A 13974-nucleotide genomic window follows, 5' to 3' on the forward strand; every position below is an offset into this window, starting at 1 on the left:
TGTAGCAGGCCCTGGAAGGCTTGTGAAGGTAGAGGGTAAAATGAATGCAGGAAAATATAGGGAAATCTTGGAGGGAAACCTGATGCAGTCTGCAAGAGAACTGCGAGTTGGGAGAACATTTGTTTTCCAGCAAGACAATGATCCCAAGCATAAATCCAAAGTTACACAGGAATGGCTAAAAAACAACAAAGTTAATGACCTGAAGTGGCCAAGTCGGACTACAGACCTCAATCCAAATGAGAATTTGTGGCTGGACATGAAAATGGCTGTTCATCCCCATGCAATCTGACAGAACTTGAGCAGTTTCGTAAAGAAGAATGGGGGAAATTGCAGTGTCCAGATGTGCAAAGCTGATAGAGACCTATCCACACAGAATCAAAGGTGTAATTGCTGCCAAAGGTGTTTCTACTAAATACTGACTTGAAGGGAATGAATACTTAATCAATTTTTGTGGTTTATATTTGTAATTAATTTAGATCACTTTGTAGAGATCTGCTTTCACTTTGACATGAAAGAGTCTTTTTCTGTTGATCAGTGTCAAAAAAAGCCAAATCAAATCCACTGTGATTCAATGTTGTAAAACAATAAAAAATGTTAACTTCCAAGGGGGGGGGGGGAGAATACTTTTTATAGGCACTCTATATTTCTACTTGTTATTAATTATTAATTTATTCTCCCACATAAATTTTTATTTTTGAAATTAGCCCCTCTCTATTAATTTATTTATTTTTGCTTGCTCCTTGTTCTTCGCCATTGCCAACTTAAGTATTATGGTCAGCATTGTGAGATTAGCCCCCACTGTGATATTTTTCACTTGACACCTGCTATTCCACACAACAAGATCCCACTATCCCCCCTCCTTGTTGGAGAGGAAAGTTCTTTTTAGCAGACTTTGGAAATTTCATAACGTAATCCCAGGATGGTTTAAATCTCCTATTAATATCATAGACTCCTTAGCTCTCAGAATATCCATATGAATCTGCCCCAATGATTTGTGTACATTGTATATTTGATATTTAAATAATATTTGAGAAATCTTGTGTGTATGTTGGCTAATTAAGCATTTTTGTTCATTTAAATAATTCATTATATGTGTAATGCCCTGGTAAAGGTTTCACTGCTGACGTTATAGGGTATTTCATGTAATAGTCTTTCTGTAGAAGCAGTGTTTGGGTTCTGGTTAGAGATAACGGGTGCTTCAGAATGTGAGCCATCCAATCAGGGGAGCGGGGTTTTCTTTTGTGTGCCTGACACTGGTGTGAGCATTGGTCTTTGCTTGGTGGGAGACGAAGTGAGAATATGCTAGAGAGAGCCGGTCGTAGGATTTGACTTGGTGGGGATTGTGTTTCATTGGAGCAAAGAGGAGTGGGAGTCTACTAAGGATCAGTGAATAAGTATAATTTTTGGAAGAGTTGAGCTCCGACCTGTGCACATTTGACTGTTTAGTTATAATGGGGCCTTTTTGGATTTTTCTTTACTAATTCTTTAGTTAAGTTAGTATTCATAAATATACTTCCTTTAATTTTATGCAGTGTGCGGCCTATTATTTCCTGGCAATGAATTGTAACAGGGCAGCAAATTACACAACATTCACACAAGTTGCGACTTGAATGGGAGGCATCCCAACCTCATGGATTTGGCAGGACTGGAGTGTGTATTCCCTAGATGTATGCAGCCCGAGAACAGTGGCTCTTTGGGCACAGACTTGGAGACTGCAAGCGACGGCTAACGAGCTGTTTCCAGAGACGCCTGAGAAGTGGGGGCTCTTCGAGGACTGAGTTCGTTGGATGCTGTGTGATTGCCCTGAGCATAGATCAAGAAGGGTTGTGTGTTTAAGCCTGTGTTAAACTATTGTCCTGTAAAGTGATTTAGATACATGGTTATGGATACCACAGGGGTTGAGCGGTGGTGCGAATCTACAGGTTTACTGGTAGCAAATACATGTGTATTGAGTGGAGTGGATATTCGTAGCCCTGATGAATTGTTGATTTGGACTTTTAAGTACCTTTACAGCATTAGGAACAGTTACGATCACGGAGCAGATGTTTGACAAAATAATTCAGACTAACGCTGACATAATGGCAGTGGATCTGCTTGGTACTTTTGAGGTCCCGGGAAAGGAGAGGCCCATGGGCTGTCCATACTATCCGAGAAGAGGGGAATGTCAGCGGGGGTGTCGAATCGGAAGCTGAGTTTCCCATAGCTGGGGGCGGAGACTTTAAAGACAAGTTGTTCTTGTTTCTGTAGAGCGAGGGGAAGGAGTGGTGAGATCTGGAACATCTAATGAGTCCTCCATTGAGAGGTTAGCATTTTGAGTTGGTATCATCCCTTACCCCCCGGCGAATAAATGGTCAAGTCCACTGGTGGAGAGCCCAGTTATCATAGGTTCATCATGTTCTTGGGGACAAAGCCCACCCCCAAAGGGGAGGAGGACTATGAGACTTGGGTGGAGCACTCCTCTCAGATGCTAGATGAGTGGTAGTGCTCTGATAATGTGAAAAGACAGCGGCTAATAAAGAGTCTGAGCAGTCCGACTGCTGAAGTAGTGAGATCCATAAAGAACCAGAACCCTGTGGCTACTTCTGCGGGTACGTGCAAGCGCTAGTAAAGATCCTGCTGAAATTGTTTTATTCTATTTCTTCAAAAAATAGCACTATTATATTTTCAGTTCCCAGATGCTTTTCTATTACTTCTTTGGATAAAAATTCCATTGCCTTCCCTTTACTGATGTTTGGATAACTGCTTCACAGATCATTTGACTTGCACTATCATCTTAAATATGGGAATTGTATTAGCTTTCCAGTCCTCTAGCATTATTTTCTTTACCAAATAACCTTTAGATTTATGGAATAATTTATCAGTTATCAGTCACTTTCTACTTTAAATGTTTTTATATCTTTTGATCTACTCTGCTAATGTTATATTCACCACATTAATACGCTTGATAAGTGTTATGTTTTGTAACTTCAAAACATGAAACTAATTCAAAGGAAGACACAGGAGTCCAAGATGTGAGTCAATCTTAGGATTTACTTCAAGTGTGATGCGCACGTATCGCATGGTAGTGTGATGATGTATTTAAGTTTAAAGTAAATTTATTATCAAAGTACATATGTCACCATATACAACCCTGAGATTAATTTTCTTGTGGGCATACTTAACAAATCTATAAGATAGTAACTATAATAAATCAATGAACGGCGACCAAATTAGGGCTTTTAACCAGAGTGCAGAAGGCAACAAATTGCGCAAATGCAAAAAGAAGAAATAATAAATAAATAAATAAATAAATAAATGATAGATTTCAAGAACATGATATGAAGAGTCTTAAAAGTGAGTCCATAGGTTGTGGGAACATTTCAATGATGGGGTGAGTGAAGTTATCTCCTTTGTTCAAGAACCTGATGGTTGAGGGGTAGTAATTGTTCCCAAACCAGGTGGTCGAGACTCAAGGCTCATACCTTCTTCCTGATGGCAGCAGTGAGAATCAAACACGTCCTGAGTGGTGGGGCCCCTGATGATGGATGTTGCTTTCCTGTGACAGCGTTTCATGTACATGTGCTCAATGGTTGGGAGGGTTTTACCCACAATGGACTGGGCTGTGGAATGAGTCGCCAGCATAAGTAGTCGATGCGAGCTCAATTTCAACATTTAAGAGAAACTCGGATAGGTACAGTACATGGAGAGCTATGTTCCTGATGCAGGATAGGAGTAGGCAGTTTAAATGATTTCAGTATGGACTAGATGGGCTGAAGATTTTGTTACAGTATTTCGCTATTGACTCTAATTAATTCACCAATCTGAAAGTCTTTGGGATATGGGAAGAAACTGGAGCATTTAGAGGAAACCCATGCAGTCACAATGACAGCATGCAAGCTCCACTCATTCAGCACCTGGTCTTGATCAAACCTTGGTTGCCAGAGCTTTAAGGCAGTTTAATCTACTATTTCAGACTTTTCAGATCTAGAGTTATTTAACACATGTACATCGAAGCATACAGTGAAATGTGTCATTTGCATGAACAACCAACAAAGATGAGCTGGGGGCAAGCCACAAATGCTGCCAAATATTCCAGTGCGAACAGAGTTTGCTAACAATGCTTAGCAGAACAACATAGAACACAACAAAACAGAACATACCAAGCAACAAAGTGAAACTAGCCACATTCTTTCATCTCTCCCACCCACCCATGCACATGCAGAGTCTTCTAACCAAAGACAGGCCATCTTCTTTGGCTTTCAGTGGACTCGTGCAATTGTGGACACTGGAGCCCGACTTCCCCAGTGGACTTGCAAGGGTTCACGAACCCAAGCTCCAGCCATCGGCTTTGACTTAAGACCATAAGACATAGCAACAGAGTGAGGCCATTTGGCCCCATCGAGTCTGCTCTGCCATTCAATCAGCTGATCCTATCTTCCCCTCCTCAGACCCATACCCGGCCTTCTACCCGTAACCTTTGATGCTGTGAACCTATCAAGCTGTGCCTTAAATACACCCAATGACCTGGTCTCCACAGCTGCCTGTGGTAATAATTCCACAAATTCACCATCCTCTAGCTAAAGAAATATCACGGCTTCTGTTTTAAATGAACACCCTTCTATCCTGGGGCTGTGCCCTCTTGTTCCAGACTAGCCCACAATTGTAAACATCCTTTCCACATCCAAGAATGCTTTTCAACATTCGAAAGGTTTCAATAAGATTCCCCCCTGTCCTTCTGAATTCCAGCGAGTACAGACCCAGAACCATCAGACGTTCCTCATATGATAATACTTTCATTCCCGGAATTATCATTGTGAATCTCCTCTGAACCCTCTCCAATGCCAGCACATCTTTTCTTAGATGAGGAGTCCAAAACTGTTTACAATACTCAAGGTGAGGCCTCTCTAGTGCCTTATAAAGCCTCAGCATCACATCCTTGCTCTTGTATTCTAGACCTCGAAATGAATTTGCGTTTGATTCCTCACCACCGACTCTACCTGCAAATTAACCTTCAGGGTTTTCTGCACAAGGACTCCCAAGTCCCTTTGCATCTCAGATTTTTGGACTTTCTCTGCATTTAGAAAATAGTCTGCACAGGGACTGTTGTTTTGCCCATTCTCCTAAATCCTTCTGCAGCCTTCCTGTTTGCTCAACACTACCTGCCCCTCCACCAAGCTTCGTATCATCTACAACTTGGCAACAAAGCATTCTATTCCATCATCTAAATCATTGATATACAGCATAAAAAGAAGTGGTCCCAACATTGACCGCTGTGGAACATTACCAGTCACTGGCAGCCAACCAGAAAAGGATCCTTTTATTCCCACTCACTGCCTCCTACCAATCAGCCAATGCTCTAACCGTGCTAGTAGCTTTCCTGCAATAACATAGGCTCCTAACTTGGTGAGCAGCCTCATGCATGACACCTTGTCAAAGGCCTTCTGAAAGTCCAAATATACAACATCCACAGCACCAGCATCCCCTTTATCTATCCTATGTGTAATCATCCTCAAAGAATTCTAACAGGAATTCAGGCAAGATTTTCCCTTAAGGAAACCATGCTGACTTTGTCCTATCTTGTCCTGTGTCACGAAGTACTTTGTAACCTCATCCTTAACAATTGACTCCAATATCTTCCCAACCACTGAGGTCAGGCTAACTGGTCTATAATTTCCTTTCTGCTGCCTTCCTCCTTTCTTAAAGTGTGACATTTGCAATTTTTCAGTCCTCTGGCAGCATGGCAGAGTCCAATAATTTTTGAAAGATCATTACTAATGCCTCCACAATCTGTATTGCTATCTCTTTCAGAATCTTAGTGTGCAGTTCATCAGGTCCAGGTGACTTATGTATTTTTAGGTATTTCAGCTTTTTGAGCACCTTCTCCCTTGTAATAGTAGCTGCACCCACTTCTCTTCCTTCTACTCTACAACATCTGACAGACTGCTGTCATCTTCCAGAGTGAAGACTGATGCAAGATACTCATTTAGTTCATCCTGCATCTCCTTGTCCCCTGTTATTATTTCTCTGGCCTTATTTTCTAACAGTCCTATATCCACACTCATCTCTTTTATTTTTTACATTCTTAAAAACCTTTTTCTATTCACTTTGATATTGTTTGCTGGCTTGCTTTCATATTTCATCTTTTCTTTCCTAATGACTCTTTTAGTTGGTTTCTGTAGATTTTTAAAAGTTTCCCAATCTTTTATCTTCCCACTAATTTTTGCTTTGTTGTATCCCCTCTCCTTTACATTGGCTTTGAGTTCCCTTGTCAGTCAAGACTGCACAATTTTGCCATTTGAGTATTTCTTCACTTTTGGAATTCATCTATCCTGCACCTTCCTAATTTTTGCTGGAAACACATGCCATTGCTGCTCTGTTGTCATCCCTGCCAGCATCTCCTTCCAATTTACTTTGGCCAATTCTTCTTTCATACCACTAATTATTTCCTTAACTTCATTGAAATGCTGCTATGTCAGACTTTACTTCCTATTATCAAATTTCAAGTTGAACTCAATCAGATTGTGATCACTGGTTCCTAAGGGTTCTTTTACCTTAAGCTCCCTAATCATCTGTAGTTCATTACATAACACCAAATCCAATATAGCTGATCCCCTAGTAGGCTCAATGAGAAACTGTTCTAAAAAGACATATTGTAGGCATTCAAGAAATGCACTCTCTTGAGATCCATTTCCAACTTGATTTTCCCCAATCGACCTGTATAATGACCATCAAAACATTGCCCTTTTGACACACCTGTTCTATTTCCTATTGTAATGTGTGGTTCACATCCCAGCTACTTTTGGGAGGCCTGTATATAACTGCTATCAGGGTCCTTTTACCCTTGCAGTTTCTTAACTCAACCTGCAAGAATTCAACAGTTTCTGATCGTATGTCACACCTTTCTACTGATTTGGTGCCATTGTCATCAGAGCTACACCACCCCCTCGGCCTACCTTCCTATCCCTCCGATACAACATGTAACCTTGGACGTTGAGCTCCCAACTACAACCATGCTTCAGCCACGATTCAGTGATGGCCACAACATCACACCTGACAATCCGTAATAGTGCAACAAGATTATCCACTTTATTTCGTATACTCCATGCATTGAGATATAACACTGAGTATCATATTTGCTACCCTTTTTAATTCTGCATCCCTAATGGACTGGTACTCACCCTGCTGGCTACAATTATGTCCTATTATGAGTTCTGGATTTCTGATTGACCTTCGGGCCTCGATCTGAACAATTTATCTGTCTGCACCATTGTCCTGCTCTACTTTTCTTTTCTCGTGCCTTTTAACTTTATAATAACGGTCATTCTCTTTGTAAGTTGAGTAGAATGATGTTCATCCTTTTGAGAGGAAGTGACGTTAATTCATAAATGAGAAATTATTGGTAAAGTTAGGTAGAAAGTGGTATCTGGCATGTGTGAAATACAAGCACAGTACAGGACATTTGGACCAATTAGTTTTAACATCTGTTCAACTGATTGACATTCTGTGCAATAACGTATGGCAGTCTGAAAAGTAAACAACGTGTTGGAAATGCTCAAGGGCGGATAACAGCTGTAGAGAGAGAAATCATTTGCAAATCAATGACTTTTTATCAGAACTATAAATTCACAGTTATAGTAATTAATTCATCTGCCTTTCTGCTTTCTTTATCTGTGAGTTTATCGTAAACATTACCCAGCTCTGCCCTTGCTTTGATTATTTTTTCAATAGTTGGGTCGTAGAATCAGACAATGGCATCAGCTGAAAGCATTGTGACATTGTTTGAAATACTGTGGGACTTAAATCGTGAGGCATTCTATGCAGGGAGGATCATGAATGTTCATTTACTTCGGATTCTTGCTGATCCATTTGGTCTTGAGGATGCACAAAGTCTGATGATAATGTCTCCATTGTGATAAGGAGAAATATGAAATGTATGCATTAAGGCCCAGAGCAGAACTTACAAGTGGGATTTAGTTGGCCAAGGATTTTTCAAATCCAGTTTCTTTGCAAGATCAAAGAGAAATTGACTTTCTTAATTTTTGCTATGGTGCTTGATTTACTATTTCTCCTTGTGATTTTGCAGAACAGATAGTTAAGTGTTTTGCTCACTGTTAATCCTTTTGGTCTCAATAGACCTTTGATGGATTTAATGGCATTAATTTGTTCTTGCTGAAGAAACAGCACATGATTACACTAGTGCACATTTACTGGCATATCAGAGCATGATTAGTTTCTCCAAATCAAATTAGAAATTGTACAGTGCTTGACCTTTTTGGGAAGTTAGTGACATCTCAGCTGGAGTAGCTAGCCAAAGAAAGTGAGTCATTTGTGATAACTTCATTATCTTTACATGATAAATTCTGATGGGAGTACTGACCTATTCAGCTTCACTTTTTCTTCAACTATCATTAGACAGTGTTCAAGGTGATGGTATGCACTGTGATGCAAGTGCACCACTTTCATCTAATTTAATCACATATTTAATATTGGAATTTTCACACATCTTCATTTTACACATGCTCTAGAAGGCACAGAACTAAAGTTAGTGACAATATATTTACAGAATTAGGCCATCTGGTCCATTGAGTCTGCTCTGCCATTCATCATGGCTGATCCAATTTTCCTCTCAGCCCCAATCTCCTGTCTTCTCCCTGTACCCTTCATGCCCTGACCATTCAAGAATCTTTTGACCTCTGCCTTAAATATACTTACAGACTTCACCTCCACAGCTGTCTGTGGCAATGAATTACATAGATTCATCATTGTCTGACTAAAGAAATTCCTCCTCATCTCCATTCTAAAGGGATACCCCGCTATTCTAAGGCTGTATCTTCTAGTCTTAGTCTCTCCCTCCATAGGAACCATCCTCTCCATGTCCGTTCCATCAATGCCTTTCACCATTCGATACGTTTCCATGAGGTCACCCCTCATTCTTCTGAATTCCAGTGAATACAGGCCCAGAACCATCAAACACTCTTGATCTGATAAGCAGTTCAAACCTGGAATCATTTTCGTGGTCCTCCTTTGAACCCTCTCCAGTTTCAGCACATCCTTTCTAAGATAAGGGGCCCAAAATCTGCTCACAATACTCCAAGTGAAGCCTCATTCGTGCTTTATAAAGTCTCAACATTACATCCTTGCTTTTATATTTTAGACCTGTTGAAATTAATGCAAACATCACATTTACCTTCCTCACTGTAGACTCGACCACTAAGTTAGGGAATCCTGCACAAGCACTCCCAAGTCCCTTTGCATGTTAGTTTTTTGTATCTTATTTCCTTTTAGAAAATAATCAACTCCTTAATTTCTTCTACCAAAGTGCATGATGATACACTATATTCCATCTGCCACTTCTTTACCCATTCTCCTAATCTTTCTGTCCTTCTGTAGCTTCTCTACTTCCTCAAACTATTTGCCCCTCCACCTATCTTTGAATCATCTGCAAAATTTACAACAAAGCCATTAATTCCATCATCCAAATCATTGACATATAACGTAAAAGAAATTGGTCCTGACAAAGACCCCTGTGGAACACCACTAGTCACAGGCAGTCAACCAGAAAAGGCTCCCTTTAATTCCACTCTGCCTCCTGCCAATCAGCCACTGCTTTATCCATGCTAGAATCTTTCCTGTAATACCATGGGCTCGTAGCTTGTTAAGCAGCCTCTTGTGTGGTGCCTTGTCAAAGGCCTTTTGAAAATCCAAATATACAAATCAACCGATTTTTCTTTGTCTATCTTGCTTGTTATTTCTTCAAAGAATTCCAACTGCTGTACCAGGCAAGATTTTCACTTGAGAAAACAACACTCACGCAGTCACAGCCTATTTAATCATGTGCCTCCAAGAATCCTGAGACCTCATGCTTGATAATCAACTCCAACATCTTCCCAACCACTGAGGTCAGACCAACTGGCCAATAATTTCCTTTCTTCTGCCTCTCTCCCTTTGAAAAGTGGAGTGAAATTTGCAGTTTTCTATTTTTCTGGAACCATTTCAGAATCTAGTGATACTTGAAAGATCATTATTAATGTCTCCACAATCTCTCTGGTCACCTCCTTCAGAACTCCGGGGTGTACATCATCTGGTCCAGGTGACTTATCTACCTTCAGACCTTTCAGTTTTCAAGAACCTTCTCTCTACTAATAGTAACTTCACACACTTCATGGCCCCTGATACCTGAAACTTCCACCATACTGCTAGTGTGGTTCTGGTTGGCATCCGCCTATCCAGAAGGACAATGGGTAATGCTGATCATCATCACAAGCCTGGGCAGATGGTATGGAGATCCTGAGTTGCCCCCTCTTGGTCTCAGCAGTGTAGTCCAATGGAAAACTTATGAGGCATTACATTTGGCTTCAGCTTACAGGGGCTGCTGGAAGGATGTTCAATGATTGCTAAGCTGCCTTAGGGGCTCCATTCTGGATTAACTCCCATAGCCTTGACAAGGCTGTGGGGCTATTTACCCATAGCTGGGAATCACACACCATTGGGCCTGTGTGCTATGTGTATAGGAGCCAGACCTCCTCCCTGTCCACTGTGGTTCAGCCCAAGTCTGAAAGGAGTTCCTTTTCCATGAGTTGCCTGCAAGGAGGTACTGCCTAAGGCTTACTGTTGGAGAGGCTATGTACTGGCAGGGAGAGAATCTTTTGATATCCTCATTAATATTGTTGATCTTTAATATTGCATCTTTACTTTCTTAATGATATTTTTACTTCTGTTGGTATTTAAAAGCTTCCCAATGCTCTTACTTCCCACGAATGTTTGCTCTATTATATGCCCCCTCTGTGGCTTTTATATTGGCTTTGACTTGTCAGCCATAGTTGTGTCATCTTGCCTTTAGAATAGTTCTTCCTCTTTGGGATGTATATATTCTGTGCCTTCCCAATTGCTTCCAGAAATTCCAACCATTGCTACTCTGCCCATCATCTTTGCCAGTATTCTTTTCCAATCAATCTGGCCAACTCCTCTCTCATGACTCTGTAATTCCCTTTACTCTACTGTAACACTGATACATAAGATTTTAGCTTCTTGTATTTCAAGGTGAATTCAATCATATTGTGATCACTTTCTTCTGAGGGCTCTTTTATCTTAATTTCTCTAATGAATTCTAGTTCATTGTACAACACCCAATCCAGAATAGCTGATCCACTAGTGGACTGAAACATGATCTGCTCTAAAAACAAAAGTCATCTCGCTGATATTCTGGAAGTTCTCTTGAGATACAGCACCAACATGATTTTCCCAATCCACCTTCATTTTGAAATCCCCCATAGCTATTGTAACATTGCCCTTTTGGCATGCATTTTTTATCTCCCGTTGTAATTCGTACTACTGTTTTGGGGTCTAAGTACAACTCCTATCAGTGGCTTTTTACCCTTGCAGTTCCTTAGCTCTATCCACAATGATTCAACACCTGCCAACCCTATGTCACTTCTTTATAATGATTTGACTTCATCTTTTATCAACAGAGCAACTCTATCCCCCTTTGACTTCCTGCCTTCTTTTTGATACAATGTACGTTTGTATATCCTTGGACATTAAGTTCCCAGATACAGTGCCTATAAAAAGTATTCACCTCCATCCCCTTGGAAGTTTTCATGTTTTATTGTTTGAGAACATTGAATCACAATGAGTTTAATTTGGCTTTTTTGACACTGATCAACAGAAAAGACACTTCAAAATCAAAGTAAAAACAAATTTCTACAAATTGGTCTAACTTATTACAAAATAGTTGATTGCATAATTACTCATTACCTTCAAATCAGTATTTAATAGAGAACCTTTGGCAACAATTACAGCCTTGAGTCTGTGTGCATAGGTCCCTATCAGCGTTGCACTTCTGGACACTGCAATTTTTTTCCGTTCTTTTTTACAAAACTGCTCAAGCTCTGTCGAATTGCATGGGGGTTGTGAGTGAACAGCCCTTTTCAAGTCCAACCACAAATTCTTATTTGGATTGTGGTCTGGACTCTGACTTGACCTCTCCCGGACATTAACCCTGTTGTTTTTAAGCCATTCCTGGGTAGCTTTGGCTTTATGCTTGGGGTCATTGTCTTGCTGGAAAACAAGTCTTCTCCTAAGTCGCAGTGCTTTTGCAGACTGCATCGGGTTTTCCTCCAGGATGTCCCTGTATCTTGCTGCATTCATATTACCCTCTACCTTCACAAGCTTTCCAGGGCCTTCTGCAGTGAAGCATCCCCACAGCATGATGCAGCTATCACCATGCTTCACAGTAGGGATGGTGTGTTCTTGATGATGTGTGGTATTTAGCTTATGCCAAACATAGGGTTTAGTCTGATGGCTAAAAAGCTCAAATTTGGTTTCATCAGACCATAGAACCTTCTTCCAATAGATGTGCAAAGGATGTTTTCCATGGTATGGGAGTCTATGACAAGAGGGCACAGCCTGTGGATTAAAGGGCGTCCATTTAGAACAAATGCGGATAGATTTCTTTAGCCAGATGGTGGTGAATTTGTGGAATTTATTACCACAGGCAGCTATGGAGGCCAGGTCATTGGGTGTATTTAAGGCAGAGTTTGATAGGTTCTTGACTGGACACAGCACCAATGGTTATGGAGAGAAGGCCGAAGAGTGGGGCTGAGGAGGGGAAAAATGATCAGCCATGATTGAATGGGGAAGCAGACTCAGTGGGCCAAATGGCCTAATTCTGCTTCTGTGTGTTATGGTCTTATGATTCCATATGAGTTTTTTTTTCCAACTGAGTGAAAAACCTGCAGTGCATACTATCCACACAAATCAATCATTACAGTGCATACTATCTGTAAAAATCAATCATTACAGTGCATACTATTTGTGAACATGTATCATTACAGTGCATGCTATCCATACAATTCAATCATTACAACAATTCATACTATCTGTACAAATCAATCATTACAACAATACACACTATCCATACAAATCAATCATTACAATTCATACTATCCTTACAAATCAATCATTACAGTGCAGACTATCAATATGAATCAATCATTACAATGCATACTATTCGTACAAATTGATCATTACAGTGCATACTATCCGTACAAATCAATCATTACAGTGCATACTATCTGTAAAAATTGATCATTACAATGCATACTATCCATACAAATCAATCATTACAGTGCATACTATCCATACAAATTAACCATTACAACAATGCATTGAGGTAGTAACAACAGTAAAAAAGTGTTGTGGTGCAGAGAAAGTGCAGTGCAGGTAGTCAATAAGGTGTAAAGTTGTAATGAGATTGTAATGAGAGTCCATCTTATCATACAAGAGTCTTATAACTGTCCTTGAGCATAGTGTATGTATGGGAGAAGGGAGAAGAAAGATTGGCTGGAGTGGATGTGAACTTTGATTATGCTGCAACACACATAAAAATTGCTGGTGAACGCAGCAAGCCAGGCAGCATCTATAGGAAGAGGTACAGTCGATGTTTCGGGCCGAGACCCTTCGTCAGGACTAACTGAAAGAAGAGATAGTAAGAGATTTGAAAGGGGGAGGGGGAGATCTGAAATGATAGGAGAAGACAGGAAGGGGAAGGGATGGAGCTAAGAGCTGGAAAATTGATTGGCAAAAGGGATATGAGAGGATCATGGGATGGGAGGCCTAAGGGGAAAGAAAGGGGGCGGGGGGAAGCCCAGAGGATGGGCAAGGAGTATAGTGAGAGGGACAGAGGGAGAAAAAGGAGAGAGAGAAAAAGAAGAGAGAAATTAATGTTCTTTTGTCACTGAAGCAGAAGGTTATTAAAAGTCAATGCTCAGATTTAATTTGTGCAATAATAGCAGAATACTTAATATTTAAAAAGGGGGAAGCTAAAATGCACTATGCATTGTTAAAAGGGAAAAAGAAAAAACTACTCTTGGGTTTTCTGCATAAGATGCACAGAAAAAGGCTTATTAAGGTAGATGGATTTAAATAGATCAGAAAACTTATTTAAGTAGACACCTACCAAAATTATTTCTCATGTTAACACAAAGCCTTACACTT

General features: G+C 40.4%; 1 protein-coding gene across 6 annotated transcripts in view; it reads left to right on the forward strand.

Moving 5' to 3' along the window:
• hspbap1 (hspb associated protein 1) overlaps positions 1-13974 on the forward strand; it is a 327701-nt gene that overhangs the window by 112878 nt on the left and 200849 nt on the right. The gene's annotated exons all lie outside the window — the stretch shown is intronic.

This window comes from Mobula birostris, chromosome 6, assembly GCF_030028105.1.
Source record: "Mobula birostris isolate sMobBir1 chromosome 6, sMobBir1.hap1, whole genome shotgun sequence".
Lineage (NCBI taxonomy): Eukaryota > Metazoa > Chordata > Chondrichthyes > Myliobatiformes > Myliobatidae > Mobula > Mobula birostris.